At 46.0% G+C, this 17,661-nt stretch overlaps 1 protein-coding gene across 1 annotated transcript in view; it reads right to left on the bottom strand.

Annotated features, from left to right (window-relative positions):
• Positions 1 to 12,972, bottom strand: part of FRMD4B (FERM domain containing 4B) — a 323,770-nt gene extending 310,798 nt beyond the window's left edge. The window contains exon 1 of the mRNA XM_055343545.1: positions 12,699 to 12,972. The gene's annotated coding sequence lies outside the window, so the exon portion shown is untranslated. The remainder of the gene's footprint in view (positions 1 to 12,698) is intronic.
• Positions 12,973 to 17,661: the final 4,689 nt, after the last annotated feature.

The following is a 17,661-nucleotide window of genomic DNA, read 5'->3' as shown; positions in this document are numbered from 1 at the left end:
GAGTCATTTAAACCGCTGCGCCACCCAGGGATCCCAAGGGACTATCGTTTTCTTAGTCTGATTTCCTCCAGAAACTTGGACAAGGATTCAACTTTAAGGTATTTATCTGAGAGGTCATCCCAGGGAATACCAGTAGGAGAGTGGGGGGGGGGGGGTGAGGAAAGGAAGGACAGGCCACCAAAAAAGGAGTGTCCTATTGAGTCAACTGTCACTAGGTGACTGGAGATTAACCCCATGGCAGACTGTGGAAATTGGTGTAGAATAACACCTTGGTTATCTCACCAGATGGGCAAGGGAGTTCAGGTGTCTGCGCCCTGAATCCTTCATCCCTGGAGGGGTGGGCGTCAACTCCCTGGCACTCACCCCCAGCACTTCGACAGTCAGAGAGAGTCCTCCGACAGACGAAGGAGGCTGCTGGCAGTGGAAAGTCAAGCTGGCCTGCTCCGAAGTTGAAGGGCAGCGATATGGGCTGGGCACCAGCAGCAGCTGCCACAGCAGACCAACGACAGAAGCCATGGCCGCCATTACTCAGCGCTGGCCCACTGTTGCCACGAGGGAACGCAGCCAGTGCTGTCAGAGCATCTGAATGTTTAAAAGGAACCTGGAATCCAGAATTCTTGCAGAACCTCCTGATCCGTAATTGCTGATGATGAATTCAAAAAAGATTTTAAAAACGCTCTCGGTGCTAACCGAGCTCTCTGGAGGCGGAAGTCAACCTGTGGGCAAGCAGGTCACATCCACCAGCCTAGGTGAAACCCCTTATTTCATAGATGGGGAAAGCAGGGCCCTAGAGAGAAGTGACTTAAAGACTGAACTGCTACTGTTACTGTTCCCCGTAACTGCCAGGCCAGGGTCCCGACCCCGACCCACTGTACTGCCCGCACCAGCAAACCTCCCTCCTCCCTCTACACATCCATCCGCACCAGGCGGCAGCCTGATGGCCTCCCTCCCCTCCACTCAGAACACAGGAAGTCTCGTTCTGCCCAACAACTCGTTACAATACTTCGTATCCCTAGAAATTGGATTCCTTATGATTCTTAATTTCATAAGACTTCACACAGAACTTTTAAAGTCCTGGGTCCCCTCCTGGGTACTTTATGTAGAATTCCCTTAATTCTCAAAGCAACCCTCGGATGTAAGGACTGTTAGTTTCCTCATCTTAAGGACAGAAAACCAGGCACAGAGATATTAAGATACTTGCCTACCTTAGTAAGTGGCAGAGCTAGGGGACAAATCCAGGCAGTTGGCTCCAGAGTCCACGGGCCACTCACTGCCTCTGAACTAACTACCTAGTTAGGCTTTTTAGATATCCTAATTGGTCCTTTCCCCCATTACATCAGGAGTTAGCAAACTATAGGCCCGTAAGCCAACCCCTACCCATTGCTTGTTTCTTTAAATAAAGTTTTATTATCAGGGGCACCTGGGTGTCTTGGTTGGTTTAAGTGTCTGATTCTTGGTTTCGGCTCAGATCATGTTCTCAGGGTCATGAGATGGAGCCCTCCCTCCCCCTGTTGGGCTCAGGGCTCAGTGGGGAGTGTGCTTGAGATTCGTTTCCTCTCCCTCTGCTCCTCCTCCTCTCCTCCTCATGTGCACGTGTGCACACTCTCTCTCAAATAAATAAAATCTTTAAAAACAAAAAAACAGCATTTTATTAGAACTTCATCCATTATTCTGTGACTATTCTTGCCCTACACAAACAGAGTTAAGTAGGTGAACACAGACCATATGGCTCACAAAGCCTGATATATTTAGTCCCTGGCCCTTCACAGAAAGTTTGCTGACCCCTGCATTCTGGACTTGCCAAGCATTCTCAATTGCAGATTTCTTGATTATGTTGCTTAATCATAATGCGGAAAATCCTATAATCCCCCCAAAGCCTTTAGCATATGCAGTGATGAATTCACAGCTAATATTCCAGAAATTGCCACTGTGCAGAACATGTCTGGGAACCTAGGAATCAGTGAAAGTAACCCAGAACCCCAATTAAGGAAAGAGATGCCAAAAAATGACCCGTAAAAGAGGCAGACACCTAATCTTGCGTCCTGACCTGGGAGACGGTCTTTAAAGCAAGGGGACAGACAGAAATTCCCAAATAGAGGCAGAGAGGAGAAACAGCAGGCAACTCTCATGGTATGCTATCAACAAGCATGCTGTACTGAGAGACGGGGGTCAAATCCCAGCTCTACCGCTTACTCCTAATTTCTTTTCCTCCTAATTTTCTAATTTTCTCAACCATAAAATGGGATGAGTAATCTCATTTCTTGGGGGGGGGGGGCAGCAGTTAGGCAGATTAGCCAAGGTTATAATGTACATGAAGTCCTCAGCACCCCAGGTGAAATCTGCTAACAAGTTAGAGGAGTCCTATGATTAGGAATGCCAGTAACTGTAAATTAGAAATCGGTGATTATTTATACAGAGACACTCAGCCCCACAATTCAGCTGTCAAAGAGTAACAGGATGAGATGGCAAGGAACAAAAAGCAATATTTGTCATGAGAAGCCCAAATCCAGGAATGATCTAACTGCCTTTATATACTCCATGTAAAAAAAGTCAAGAAGTATGTGCTATGTTTTCATCAAAAATAGTTCAAGCAAAAGAATAATGTGGGTAGGCAGGGGTAAGCTTTAATCACCTGGAAAAATCACTTTAGTGAAACAGATTATTTTTTCCTTGACAAGACCAGATAAATGAAACTGTATAAGAAGTGGGAAGAGAAAGTTTGCATTGTATGCTCTGAAAGAAGACAAAGTTGCATTGTCCCCTCTTATTCTTATAGTGAAAGTATTTACAGAAGAGTATGAACACTTGCTGACAATCTGTCAACTTTTAAATATCCTTTATCTTTACCATTTTCACTACTTTTCTCTGAGATCTAAAAAAGACCAATGATAGTTTTCTGATATGCTTTTTCCATGTATAATTAAGCTTACTGCTAGAAAGTACAAGAACCACTCATGATTGGAACTGCTTAAAGCAGCTGAATCATTGCAAAAAGGATTTCTTACTCTTAATTAGTTTGAATCAAACTTCTGACCTCTAAAAAACTGGACACTCCCATTTTTTTAGGCAGTGAAAATGCAGCTACATTGAGAACATGAAGGTATATATAACACAGTACATTTTTTTCCTCTTCAAAATACATTGGATTAATTTAACACAGTTGGAGCAAATTACCATTCTATGTCCTCAATTTATGTGTTATGGCCCCACTGGGCTAAGGCTCTATGTTCCCAGTCTAGGAGCACATGGTTTTCATTACTTAATCAGGATCCTGCAATTTCAACTTGCCCATTTAAATGGATGCAATTAGTTCATTTGTGATGGCCTCAAATACCCTTATCTTTCCCAATTTATCAAAGAAGCTATGCTACCCTAATGTTTTGAGCTTTGCCTCAATACTGAAAGGTTATTTGATGACAGGTTATGCCAAATATTATTTTTACTGCCCAGCAAATACTTTCAGAGTCATTCCACCAACATACTGCTGATAAGGAAGCTTTTATACATGCATTTATTTTAAGCACATGTATTTATCTGGAACTTAAAAAAATAAAAGGAGAATAGTATAACAGGTGCAGGTAAGGTACAGTGCACACACATCTGATTGTTCATAGCATAAGGGATTAGAGATGGAGGGAACCTCAAGTGTCACCACCCATTTGACAAACCCAGAGAGCTAATTAACACAGCTCAGGCCAGTTAGGCTGCTGAGATGGGATTAGAACTCAGCCTTCCTGATTCTCCACCTCTTTTCCTTCACAGCTCCTCCTTCGTCTGGCAGAGACTTACCAGACTATTATAGTTGGCTGAACCAGGGCCAGGGCTGGCTCTGTGAGCCTTGCGCCTCCCTTTCAGGTCACATATGGTCCCCTTGCTCTTTTGCAATGACTGAATTGATGGGATGGGCTCAGTCAGGTGCAGCAAGGGAGGCCTGGAAACAATCCTCAGGCCGTATCCACTGCGGGTTCCCTACCGATGCTGTCGGCTGTTATAAGCACCAGCTGGAAGATGGATGCTGGTATTCCAGAAAGACCTTTTGAATCAGGCGGGGCTGTGACTGGCCCCATGCTGTGACGGAGGCATAATTATTTCCAATAACTGTCTGCCTAGGCTACTTGGTGATTTCCAAAGGAAAGTGGCTCCTCCTGGCAACAAAACATTCAGCGCTTATTTGGGTTGGGGGATGCTGTCTTGAACTTATTTCTTATGCTAGGACACAGTGCCCCAAACTCCTGTCTGTTCCTAACTTATCCAGCAGGGCAGAAAGGAACACAGTCTTTTATAAATCGTGATGAAAGATAAGCTACTTGACAACTTTGGATGTTTGCTCAGGATCTGTTTCAGAGGGCAATATTCTCATTTGAAATAAGATGAACCATCCGAGGTTCCTGGAAGGGTATGCTCTCCGGAGACAAAGCTAGACCTCTCGGGCTGAGACTGTCAGGGATAACGAAGAGCAGAGTCTCTTGCAGGGTAGGGTCAAAGAGCCCAGACTCCCTTCCGAGTTCAGATTCCAGATCTGTCACCTACCAGCTGTGTGCATGTTGAACAAGTCACATAGCCCCTCCAAGCCTTGCTTTCTACCTTTGTTTTTTTTTTTTAATTTTATTTATTCATTAGAAACAGAGAGAGAGAAGCAGGGGGAGAATCGGGGAGAAGCAGGCTCCATGCAGGGTGCTCCATGTGGGACCCGATCCTGGGTCTCCAGGATCACGCCCTGGGCTGAAGGCGGTGCTATACCACTGAGCCACCCAGGCTGCTGCTTTCTACCTTTGTAAGGTGTGAAGGTGTGGGCTACCGTGGGTCACTGTGGAGACAGGCATCACATACTGTTTGGAACGCACTTGGCAAATGCCTGGCACTTACAGGGACTTGATAAACAGCAACCATTATTTCTAGGCAGCAGCCTGTTCTTTGAAGAGGCAGGTTATTTTAACTGAATGTTCTGGGCTAATTCTCTGCAGTGATCAGATTATGGTTGAAAATCCACTTTGTGGGTACAGGCATTTCCTAGAGGGTTCCCTCTTACTTGTAGCCATCCTCCAGCTCTGCAAGCCTGTCTTGGCTGCCACACATCTTTCAGGCCAAAGGGACGCCTCACCCCACCCATCCCCTAATGCCATCCCGCTCCAGCAGCTCTGGGCAGACCTGTACCTGTATCTCTCTATGTTTTCCTGCTGTGCTTTCTCTGCAAGCCTCCCACATTCATTCACATCTCCTCTCCCCAACTAGATTAAGCTCCTGGGGGACGAGAGGTCACCTTACATTTCTTTGACTCCTCCCCAGCATCCAGCACATGTCCACACATTTTCTAGGTTCTCTGATCCCTTGCTAGGCACAGCGTGGTCCACAGATGAGCATCAGCAGCTTCACCTGGGAGCTCGTCAGAATCTCAGGCTCCATCTCAGATCCTCTGAATCAGAATCCCAGGTGATTCAAGTGCAAGTGCTGGAGAAACACTGCTCGAGCCTATTTCCCAGACTTCCCTCATTCACAGCTTCCTTTCAAAGACCTAGTCATTTTTTCAGTACCATCCACACTCTCTGTTACTAATATATATATTTTAAATGATTTTACATTGACATTATGTCTTGCTTAGCTTAGCCTAAGCAGCGATATCCAGTCTGTCGATAGTTTATTCAGCAAGGCAGAAAGAAATATATCCTTTAATAAGATTTGAAGGTCCAAGTGAAAAAAAAATCTGTTGGTGTACATTAAAATAAGTAAATAGCCATCAAAGTAAAATGGTTCTCCACCTATCATCTAAAATTAACTTATATTGGGATGTTGTGGTGGCTCAGTCAGTTGAGCATCTGGCTCTTGATTTTGACTCAGGCCATGATTGAGGTCCTGGGATGGGGCCCTGCTTTGGGCTCCCTGAACACTGGAGAGTCTGCTTCTGCCTCCCTCTACCTCTCCCTCTCTCTCTCCCCACTCACCCTGCTTGCACTGACAGGTGCACACACAGTCTCTCTCTCAAATAAATAAATAAATAAATCTTAAACAAAAATAAAATTAACTCATACACCACCAAGGGTACACCTAGCCCACTTTAGCAAACACAGGTCTAGGCTTTTTGCAGCTGAATCAGAAGACATCTTCCCAATTCCTGCTCCTGTGTTCCTGGTCTGGGCCTGTTCCCACCTACCATGGCTGCCTTATGAGGCTGATGCATTTGCCTGCAAACATAGGTGGTTGTAGGGGATGGTAGAAGGCAGAAAATCTAGATACTGGACCTGCATCACCCCTTCAAAACTTGCCAAATCACAGCCCTCTTGGGGGCTCATTTTTGCAATCACAGGGTTCTCCTCATATCTAACAATATGACAGCAGAAGCTCCAGAGTCAGAATGATTTGGGGTTGAAATTAAGTCTCCCTTGCTTGCTAATTTCATTAAGTCTGTTTTCCTCATTCATAAAATGGAAGCAATAAATGGACATAACACCCACACAAGAGGATTTTTGCAAGGATATTTTCAGGATAGCTGAAAAACGCTGAGACTGAGTTCCACCATACAGTCAGTGTTCAACAAAAAATAGAGCTATTAATATTTTTTCTTGGCCTCCAAAACAATAATAGCTAATATTTATGGGGTATTTAATATGAGGCAGGCACTACATGATCACTTTACACTCTGTCCTTTTATCCTCACAACAACCCAGGGAGGTATGAACTCTTATTCACCCATTTCACAGATGAGGAAACCGAGGCACAAAGTGTGAGCTGCTTGCTCAAAGTCATACACTTCATTAGTAGTGTAACTGAACTTGCGGGCAAGTCATCTGACTTGAGAGCCAGTGTTCATAACCTCAGCTCATCCTGCCTTTCTGTAAAATAATTGTCAACCCATAGACTTTGACAGTTCAAAAAATATTATGGGATCTTGGCAAAGTAATTCCCGGCACAGGTGAACACTTGCTGAACATGAGCCGGTCTAGCTACCACTAGCTCTACTATTATTTAGTGAGCCTTCACATCTGAACAAGATTTTATGAGGCATTGGGAGGTCCATCATATCCTTCAGTTATGGTGAGGACCTCTTTACTTTTTTCTTGAATGCTTTTTTCTTAAATATAACCTACATTAAGAAAATGAACAGGGGCACCTGAGTGGCTCAGTTGGTTAAGCAACCCACTCTTAGGTTCAGCTCAGGTCATGATCCCAGGGTCATGACACTGAGCCCCACATAGGGTTCCATGCTGAGTGTGGAATCTACTTAAGACTCTCCCTCCACCTATGCCCTTCTTCTCCTGTCAAAAAACAAAATGAACGAAATATAAATATGCAGCTCAATAATCAGCTCCAAGTAAACAGCCACATATCCATCACTCTGTTGCCCCAGAAGCTCCTAGATACTTTCTCTCCCCCCTCCTCAAATATAACTATTGTACTGGGGTTTTTCCCCCAACACTACATACATTTGGGGCTGGGCGATTCTTTGCTGTGGGGGTTGTCCTGCACATGTGGGATGTTTAGCAGCCTCTCTGGCCTCCACAAGTCACATGCCAATAGCACCCTTCCCAAAAGGCAACAAGAAATGGCAACAATTTCTCTAGACATGAACAAGTGTCCCCTGGAGGGCAAAATCACTCCTGGTTAAGAACCACTACACCATCATGACCCTTTTGGTAACCACTTTCTTGCTTTCTTTTTCACTCTAACCACACAAGCATGCATCCTTAAATATTATCATTTAATCCTGCCTGGTGAAAAGAATTCTTTAAACTTTAATCCATTAAAAAGGCCTCTAATCATGGCCCCCTAAAATAACCTAGGTGGGGTGACCATATAATTTATCATCCAAACCAAAGTCACAGACATTAACCAGGGCTGACCCAGGCAAGCCAGCATGATCACACTACTTCTAGGGAACTTCTGCTGTGAAGCAACATTATTCTCACAGCCACACACAATTAGGGCCCCCTTACCCACTGGATCATTGTATGTGAAGTGGCAAAGGATAATTAAAAGCAGCACATCCCCAAGGGCAAAGTAACATAGACCCAGATAAATATCTCAATGCTGAAGAGCTGTGGAGGAGAAAACTCATTGGCCTTGGCCCTTATGGGGGTGTATTCTTCAAACAATTTGATGAAAGACACCACTTAAAGAACTACTTTCACCACATTAGCGCAACAAAGTGATTAAATTAAATGCCTTCCAAGATTGGCACATAAGTGCAAAAAGGATCCAGATGACCCCTTGTAAGAGGTTTAGGGTCTGTAGTGGATTTTTAATCTATATATCTGCCTTTTTTCCCTCGGTGTCATTGGAAAGTAGAGCAACCACTAACAACTTGACCTGTTCTGCATAGTGATCTCGTAAGTCCTGACACTGACCATGTTAAAAGTGACCAAGGCTTCCTTACGCACACGAGAAATCATATTGATAACCTATTTGCCTGAATATAATTCAGCTCATCTTCCATTCTTTGGAGAATCAAAGAGAACAGAAATCGGCTGTCAATGACTTAAGACACTCGTACATTTCAGCAAATGTTTGACTTCCTCAGCTTCCATTTCCCCTTTTTCCAGCAAATGTATTCATCTGGAGGTCCAGCTCACAGTTCGTGTGGTATAGGTGAGAGTCTATCACAAGGCAAAGTCCTTAACCTCCACAGAAGTCATTTGGCACCAGGGCTTTCCTGCAAACCATGCCTACTAGGCCAACTGGAACTGGTTTGGAGGCTTTTTGTTCAACAACTGGGCAAAAGAGATTTATTTATTTTTGTTGGATTTGAACCTGAAATTTTGTAAAGCAGCAACTGCTACAGTCAGCTAATCAGCCAACAAGGTGCCTCATACACAGAGGAAAGAAGAGAAAGAGGTGAATATGAAAAGAAAGAAGTCAGATTCTGAAGTCATTGTTCAGCTCTGAGCAAGATGCTCTTGAGGCCAGTTCTAGGTATGTATCTTGCAATAACTTGAAGTTGTATGTATTAACATATATAAGCTAATATATATATATATATATATATATATATATATACACATGCCTATCTCCTAGTTTCATTTAAATTGGGTGTTTGTCACTTATTAGGAAAATATACCCTGTGGCAGTAGCTTTCCAATTTTTTACAGAGCAACTCACAGTAAGAATTACATTTTATACTGCAACCCAGAATGTGCATGCAGCCCGAGTGAGAGAACGGACTCAAAGTTTCATAAAGCAACAGAACTCACAAACATAGGATAAGGCTGATATTTTCTGTCCTGTTATACTTTAAAAAAAAAATACTGGTTGCAGCCCACTAAATTGATTTCATGACCTTAGCTTTAAAAAAAAACACTGCCTTGTGAGATTAGGCTAAAAATTGATTTCACCAGAAAAAGTGAGATAAGAAACATCATGATAATTTCAATCAGATTATTGAAGAAAATAGGACGTTTGGGTTTAGCAATAATAAACTCAAGGGTTTAGCAACAGAAAATTGTTACCATTTCTCTTTAATCTACCCAGGACATGTTTACCAGAAAAGGAAAAAAAAAATCTTAATGACCTAGAAGTAAATGAATTACAAACGAAAAACAAAAACACCAAACATTTTCTAAAAACACAGTAAAAACCATGTCTAAAAAGAGATAGGTGAGAACTACATTAAGGAAAAACACTTAAGTCCTGCTGCTGAGCTGAGTTACATGATTTATTTATCTACATAGGCTGAAGACAGTAATTTCAGTGAACCTCAGCAGTTACTGAGTATGTAAAAATAGTGTCTTCATGATAAGATCAGATCTCTGGGGCAGATGCAGAGGGAAGTAGGGAGATAGGAAGAGAGAAAGGAAGGGAGGGAGGAGGAGAAAGAGAGAGAGGTCACTTACAGTATAAACCTCAAGCCTTCACTTATGTGTGTATTGTGTGTAAAATAACTATGAAGAGTTCCTGAAATTTTAGGCAATTACTGCAGGCTGGATAAGACAGGGTATTTTTAACCGCTTTCCATGTATACCTTATTTGTATTGTCAGTTAGCCAAAACGTCCTTTTTGTCTGCTCAGAAGCACTGCAGAGTCTTGATTAAATCTGTGGAATCAAATGGAGAAGTCAGATTCTCATGCTTGCTAGAAACAGAGGCCAGTGTCTGTAAACAACCCTGAGAAAACTTAGCTGCTTTTACACTCTTGAATGGCTGAAGCTTTAACTCCTCCCCAAGTTATTCTCGATTATTAGGGTCAAATGCAGTTGCCTGACCTGTTTGAGAAGCCATGAACGGTTGTGCCACCAAGATGAAAATCTGTTCATTTCAAAGCAGAGTGAAGTTTAAGACAATTGCTCTCACCCCCCAGAAAAGGGACTTCTGAGAATTTTCCCAGGGATAATGAATATCAAACCTCACTATAATGGTATTTTAGGTAGATTTCTTCATCTTCCATCATTATATTTTTCAAATACATTCCACCTGCATTACCGAATCAAAACAAATAAAATGTTTGATTAATATTTGCGGATGTCATGAAGAAGCGAGTAACCTCTCCTGTGTAAGAAGTCCTTGGAATTGCCTGAATTCTACTGGCTCTCTTTTAGGAAATGTAGGCAGCCCGGGTGGCTCAGTGGTTTAGCACCGCCTTCAGCCTAGGGCCTGATCCTGGGGACCTGGGATCCAGTCTTTTAGGAAATGTAAGCAGTGTTCAAATGTATGTGCTTGTGCTTTACTATTTATTACAACATTCCTGGATATAAAAAAAAAAAAGAATCATAGGCTTATCAATATAACCATCACCTAGTTTGTGACATTTAATTCGGAGACCAAAATAGGGACACCTGAGTAACTCAGTGGTTAAAGCATCTGCCTTTGGCCCAGGGAGTGATCCTGGAGTCCTGGGATCGAGTCCCACATTGTGACATTTAATTCGGAGACCAAAATAGGGACGCCTGAGTAGCTCAGGGGTTAAGTGTCTGCCTTTGGCTCAGGGCGTGATCCTGGAGTCCTGGGATTGAGTCCCACGTCTGGCTTCCTACACGGCGCCTGCTTCTCCCTCTCTATGTCTCTGCTTCTCTCTCTCTCTCTCTCTCTCTCTCTCTCTCTCTCTCTCTGTGTGTGTGTGTGTGTGTGTGTGTGTCTCATGAGTAAATAAATAAAATATTAAGAAAAAAAAAGGAGAGAGACCAAAATAGATACTGTTTGCTTTGGGTCAGTCACCGTCATGTTATATAATGGAATGAAAAATACATGTGAGGTGCTCATTGTTACTACTATTATTTCCCTCCTCATCATTGATGCCATTACAGCACATCCCCGTTAGAGGCACTGTCGTGGTTAACAGACTGGCATCTGGAATCAGACCTCAGGTCAACTCCAAATTACCAATGTGACTCATGGCAAGTCACTTATTCTCCCTCGGGGCTCCACTTACCACTCCACAGACCATTCATGATGCCCCCAAAGCGTCCCCTACCGGGACGCCTGACACACCATACGCTCCCCACCACCATGCTCAACAGCATGTGTATGGCAGATGAAAGTGCAGCCCGAGGAGGTTAAGCAAGGCGAAGCTGTTTTCCTTCTCCAGATATTTGATTTGGAAGTTCCACAGATGCATTCCCTTTAGTACAGGAAGCAGCATGTCCGGGATTGCGCGAAAATCCCGTACACATCCTCCAACTGGGTTTGGTGACTTTCTGGGGCAAACACTAGCTAGGCGTGCACGCCCACCCCGCTTCCCGGAGAGCCTGCCGCTGCCAGCCCTCGCAGTCCTTCTTCCGAAGGGGCCACCTTGCAGACGCCGCCGTCTGGGTACCAGCGAGCGCACCAAGTTGGTCCGCAAAGTTCAGAGGAGTTGGCTCGGGTATGTTTACAAGTCCTAGCAGATCGCAGGAATGTTCAGGGATAATTATGATCCCACCCAGGAGCGCCCAGCCCAACCCTCTCACATCTGGAAGGAAGCGGCCACACAAAGGAGAGCAAGGAGACCACCTCCTGCGGCTGCTTTCTCGGCTCGGGAAGACTTCCCCGACCAGCTCCCACCCCCTTTGTCAACAGCACCAGCCGCTGCTCTGCAGCACCGTTCAGAGCACAAGGTGTTCGGGGCACAGGAAGAGTTTATCTTCCAGTCCACACCGAATGGCATCTCTCAAAAATAGCATCTTTGTCCCCTCCCCCTGACCCAGACACGCGCGCACACACTCGCGCGCGCGCGTGCACTCACACAGGCACACACACGAAGGTGAAAGGTGAAACGGTCCAGAAAAATAGGCAGCGATCCACACACGCACGCTGCCTTTCCAGCCCAGGGAGCGGTCCGAGTTGAAAACGCGGCAGGCACACCGAAGCCCGGGCCCGCGCCGCTGACACCGGGGATTCCCCTCCAAGTCCGGGCCCCGCCTTTTCAAAGTATCTGGGATTCATCAGCGTTTCTCCCACCACCCACGGACGCGCAACCGCCGGAGCACATGGTCCCCGGCGGCGCGTTTGCAAACCCCACCAGCGCCAACGCCTCAAACCCGCTAAACTTCCTGTCTCCACGCCAGCCGAGCGCCCCCAGCGCCGCGCCAAGTGCCCCCGGGGCTCGCGCGGAGGCAGCTGCGGCCCCGGGGCCGTGGGCGGGGTTTCCTGCCCCCCCGCCCCGCTCCGGCCCCGAGCGCCCGAGCCCGCGCCTCCGCTGGGGGTCTCCGGCCGTGCGCTCTGCGCCCCGGGCGCACGCGGAGCGGCCGCGCCCCCGCCGCGCGCTGCCCACCCCCGCCCCGGCCGGCGCCCGCCTACCTGCCGCGCCGCCGCCTCCTCGGGCGCTCGGGGGCTGCCGACCGCTACTTTATTGTCTCGGTGGCTCACCGCGCGGGACCCGGGGGGCCGGCTCTGCGCCAGCCCTGCCAGCAACTCCGCGGGGCGCCGCGCCCTCCTCTGCCTCCGGCTCCCGGCCCGAGCTCCTGCCCTGCACGGGAGGCGCGCAGCCCGACCCCCGGGCTCGCTGGGCGGCCGGCGCCAGCCGCATCCCCGGCCCGGGGCCGCGCGTCCCCGCTTCGGTCCACACTGAGCGCTGCGCCCGGCCGCCCGCCTGCCTCGCTGTCAGCCCGGGCGCCCGGCTCGGCTCTCCGCAGCTGCCCCCGCCCGCCGCCGCCGCCGCCGCCGCCGCCTCTCCGGGGGCCGGGGCGGCCGCTGCCAATGAGACTCGGCTGATGCGCTGTTCCGGCCCAGTCATTGTATCGGGCGGGGAGGAAGGGGAGGGGAGCGGGAGGAGGGAGGGGGCGCCCTCGGCCCCCGCCGCGCGGCTGCCGGCTGGGCTCGCCTACCCCGACCGAGAAAAGGCGCTGGTGCCAAGGGGCGCGGAGCGGCTGGCGCGGCCGGGAGGGGGGGTGCAGGGGGCACGAGCCCGCGCCCCTCCATCCCTCGCCCCGAGCCCTCCCCTGCCTGCAGGCGCGCGGACGGCTCGGTTGGCCTCCCAGGCTTCAGCATCCCAAGCCCCGACTGCCCTTAGAATAAAGGGGCGGAGGCGCGGCGGGGATCCGGCCCCGAACCGGAGCGGGTCCGGCCACCGACTTGATCTGAGATGCCCGCGAACCTGGTGGCTCCTCTTGAAAGAAAAGACAGAGAGAGAAAGGAGGGGGGGGGGAGTGGCGGTGGGAAGGAGGGAAGGAGAGAGAGAGAGTGGTAGGTACGGGAGAAGGAAGGAGAGAGAGGAAAGAAGAGTGAAAAGAGAGGGAGAAAGAGCCTACCCCATGCCTGGCTCTTTCCCTCCAGAACAGTCCTGTGACTCAGTTGCGTTTCCTTACGCTCTCTTTACTGGTGAGGAAACTCCAGAGGTTGACGCAAAGAGCTGATAAGTGACAAGACAGAGACTGCAGCTCGATCTGATGCAGCAAATGCGAGAAGAGTGGAGGAAGACGGGAGGACCATGAGGGGAGGACCCGCTCCTGGGACTCTGACCTCATCTCCAAATGAGTGGACGAGTAGAACACCAGAGGTGCCTGGCGGGACCCAGAGGGAGTATTTCCAAAACAGCTTTGAACGTGGGTCCCATTGACGGACCCACTTCTCTATATACTGTGAATTAATTCATTTTTTAAAGATTTTTATTTATTTATTCATGAGAGACACATAGAGGGAGGCAGAGACAGGCAGAGGGAGACGCAGGCTCCGAGTAGGGAGCCCCATGCAGGACTCAATCCCAGGACCCTGGGATCTGCAAGCAGACAGACACTCAACCACTGAGCCACCCAGGTGCCCAAATTGAATTATTTTTATTTATTTTTATTTTTTAATTGTTAATAAAAACATTTATTTTGTATTTTATACAGAACAACCTGAAGCCTGGATCATGACTTGACAGTTACCCAGGGGTTTACAGACAGTGTGTCCATCTCAGCGTGGCTCTGGGGATTAGGGAATCCACACAAACACAGGCAAGGGAGGAAGGGGGCACAGTAGGAGTGTAAATTAAATTATTTTTAAGACTAAATCAATAAAAAAAATTGTTATGAGACCCCGCAATTATAGATACCTCTGCGTTTTGTGGAAAGTTTAGTTGATTAGTCAATGTCCATGTTTGAAAGAGATCACAGTGTCAGTAACCCTGGCTTGGGCACTTCTCCTCCTCTTTCGTCTTTCCTTCTTTCTCTTCTTCTTTTGACGGATCGCCAGCCTGCAGAGAAGGATGAAGTGGGGGAGGGAGGCCTGGCTTGATTTCCCAGGTCTGGCACAGCTGCTATGGACATGAAGTGGAAAACAAGATCTGAAGCACTAAAGCCTTGAGATGGCTTTTAGATGGAGTGATGTATCATATTACCTCTGTGTGGTGTGAAGTTTAATTAAATTTTCTTCTGGTGTTGAATGGACTACTTGCATCTAATTAAATAGAATATATTGAATGAATAGCTGACATTTGTTGAGCAGCTATTGCGTGCTCCCCAGACCTGAGCAAAGGGAGCACTTCACTTGGAATTATGTCATTTAGTTCTGGGAGAAAAGGGATACCTAGAAGCCCCATAAGTACCTGGTCTATGCTGGCCTTGTTCAGCCCATGCCACACAGCAGTGGCTCATTCAAGGTCAGTTAATGGACTTCTGTTTTGCAGACAGGAAAAACCTAAGGGTCAGAGAGGTTAATTGACCCATCCAAGAATAGGAAACTGGAACACAGTTGTACCTGTCTTTGAATTCAGATCTGAAGACCCCCTAACCACTGCACATTACTGTCTGTTCACTGTGAGCTGCAGCATAAGGGCCCCCAGTAAGGCGGCAGTGCAAAGAGTAATGGCTTACTCTCCCCTCGTAAGTGCACATAATTTCTTGGGGAAGAGAAAGTCAATACATACGGCATGGGCTCTAGAGAACATTCCAGGGAGTGTACAGCAAAGTGGAGCAACGCAGGGGAAATGAATAGCACCAGGTTGGCCCTCCAAAAAGTGCTTGCTGTATGTTTTGGGGCGGGGGCACCAGATGCAGACTTTACATGAAAAATGCGATGTAGGTGATGTCAGTAAGGTTGATGTGGTCAGCCAGAGTAGTCTAGAGAGATTTCTGGAAGATGCAGGATATTTACTGGATTTTCTGGAAGCAAAGAGGCCCTGGCTTGCCAATGGGAACTCCAAGGCTGTTATATCTGGGTTTGAAGCTCAACTTTTCCAATTACTCAACCTAAAATAGGGATAATGATAATGCCAACCTTATAGGATTGTTGTAAGGATTGAATTAGCACATAAAAAGTATTTGGAATCATGTCTGGCCCATGATGAATTCTTAATAAATATTGGTGGTTATTATTAAAGGAGAGGGGACAGCTCTCTTTCCAGCTTCAACCTTCTGATAAATACTTATAAAATACCCAAAATAGTAAAATAAAAAACAAAATGCAGCAGAACAAAGAAACAAAACTTGTTTTCTTTATTCTTACTGTAGTATAGAATTACCAATTCTGGCTGCATATTAGAAGGGAGGGTTTATCTTTGTTTTTAATAGTTGATGCATTTATATCAGAATCTCTGGGGTTAGGGTTGATAAAACCTCACATTCCTGGACTCCAGCTCCAGAAGGCTCAGGGACCAGAAATCTGCATATTTAACAAGCTTTTCGGGGGGCTACTTGAGAAACACTGCATTGCTCTCCCCTCCACACCCCTCGATGCCCACCCCATCTTATTGACCTAGGGATTCTTTTTTCCCACCCTACATTATTAAACTCTTGAGTTAAATACTGTGTGTGTATTCCTATTTAATTCAATGTACATTTAGTAAGCACCAATTTTGTACAAATGACTACAAATCGGTCAAAGATGAGTAACATCCTTCATGGTAGCAACGAGTTTATGATCTGGAAGAAAAAAATGGGTACATGAAAAGGTATAATAGTAAGATTGAGGTGTTTTGAGAGCTTACAATGTATGGGGCCCTGTGACAAGCGCTTAATCTGTAGACAAGATGGACAACAATATATGAGAGACGTTGAAAAGATGCATCTGGAAGAAGGAATCCAGAAAGGACTTCATGATGAATTCAGCATGTCCAAGCAGCTTCCCTGAAAGAAATTGCTCCAGTTACAGAAGAGTATGGTCAAAAGCCTGAACAGAATATAGGCCAAGCAGTGAAGACCCAGAGATTTGTAAGTTTGAGAAACCAAGCAGAGAACTCAGAAGTAACGAAGTCAGGGACCAGATCAATAACATTAGCTAGTAAACTAGAACAGAGGTGAAGCAATCAGGAATAGTGAAGACTGTGGCAAAACGGAGAACATATTGTCCTTCTAAAGGAGACAGCCACTGTCATTCTCAGCACACTGTGCCATGTGGGAGTGTTGATCTGATCGACCTGATGTTTTGATTTTTCAAGAACAGCTGGAAACCTGGGTTTTGGTATGAAATCTCTCAGTGTTTTAAAAAATCTTGGCAAGCAGCTAAAATTTTTTAAAATATTCTATACTTGAAAAATGTTTTGCAGGTCAAATCCACCCATGGACTGCCCATTTATAATCGCTACTATGGCTGGAGGAACATACTCAGATTAAAAAATAACTAACAATTCCTGTACTTTGGGGATGACTACTAAATGCCTAATGCTAGCCTGGGCACTGTGCAGAAATGGTGCGACACATTAGATAAAAGAAATGGATCTCACCGTTCAGAAACACAGAGTAATTGGTGAGATGAGATAAATACATATGAACAACAACAACAACATAAAAAGCAATAAGCAGCAAGGGGAAACAATTCTGTCCTGAAATATAGAATTTCCGGGTGACAAATGAGGGCCTCACCAATCATTCTGTACATAATGGAATGTTGGAGGTTGAGATCTTTGATGCCAGATGTGCCGGAAAGTCCTTGGACCGCCACTTACAAGCTCTTTATCTCAGTTCTGTACAGTATAAAGGAATATGTTTTGGTATATGCATCATGAGATTCAGCTCCTGAATTAATAAGAACATGCTTCATAAATATTTTATTTCCAAATTAAAAAAAGATTTATGTATTGGCTTCTGTACGTATTTATCTTTATGTACTTATTTATTTGTACAGATATATACTCATTAGGCAAGTTTTTGACAATACAAAAAGTAAGTAAAATAGAAATTGAAAATCACCAATAAGTTCACCACCCTGAATGAGTACCTTTAACATATATGCGTCTAGATTTTTAAAAATGTACATGCAAACACACGTTCAGATCATCTGCTATATTGATGTAGCATAATGCATATGCCCAATTCCCTACTGATGTACTGGCGTACAATTGGGT

The sequence above is a fragment of the Nyctereutes procyonoides genome, unplaced genomic scaffold (genome assembly GCF_905146905.1).
Source record: "Nyctereutes procyonoides isolate TBG_1078 unplaced genomic scaffold, NYPRO_anot_genome, whole genome shotgun sequence".
NCBI classification, from domain to species: domain Eukaryota; kingdom Metazoa; phylum Chordata; class Mammalia; order Carnivora; family Canidae; genus Nyctereutes; species Nyctereutes procyonoides.
The sequence above is the reverse complement of the archived record's forward strand: the minus strand, read 5'-3'. Positions and strand labels throughout refer to the sequence as shown.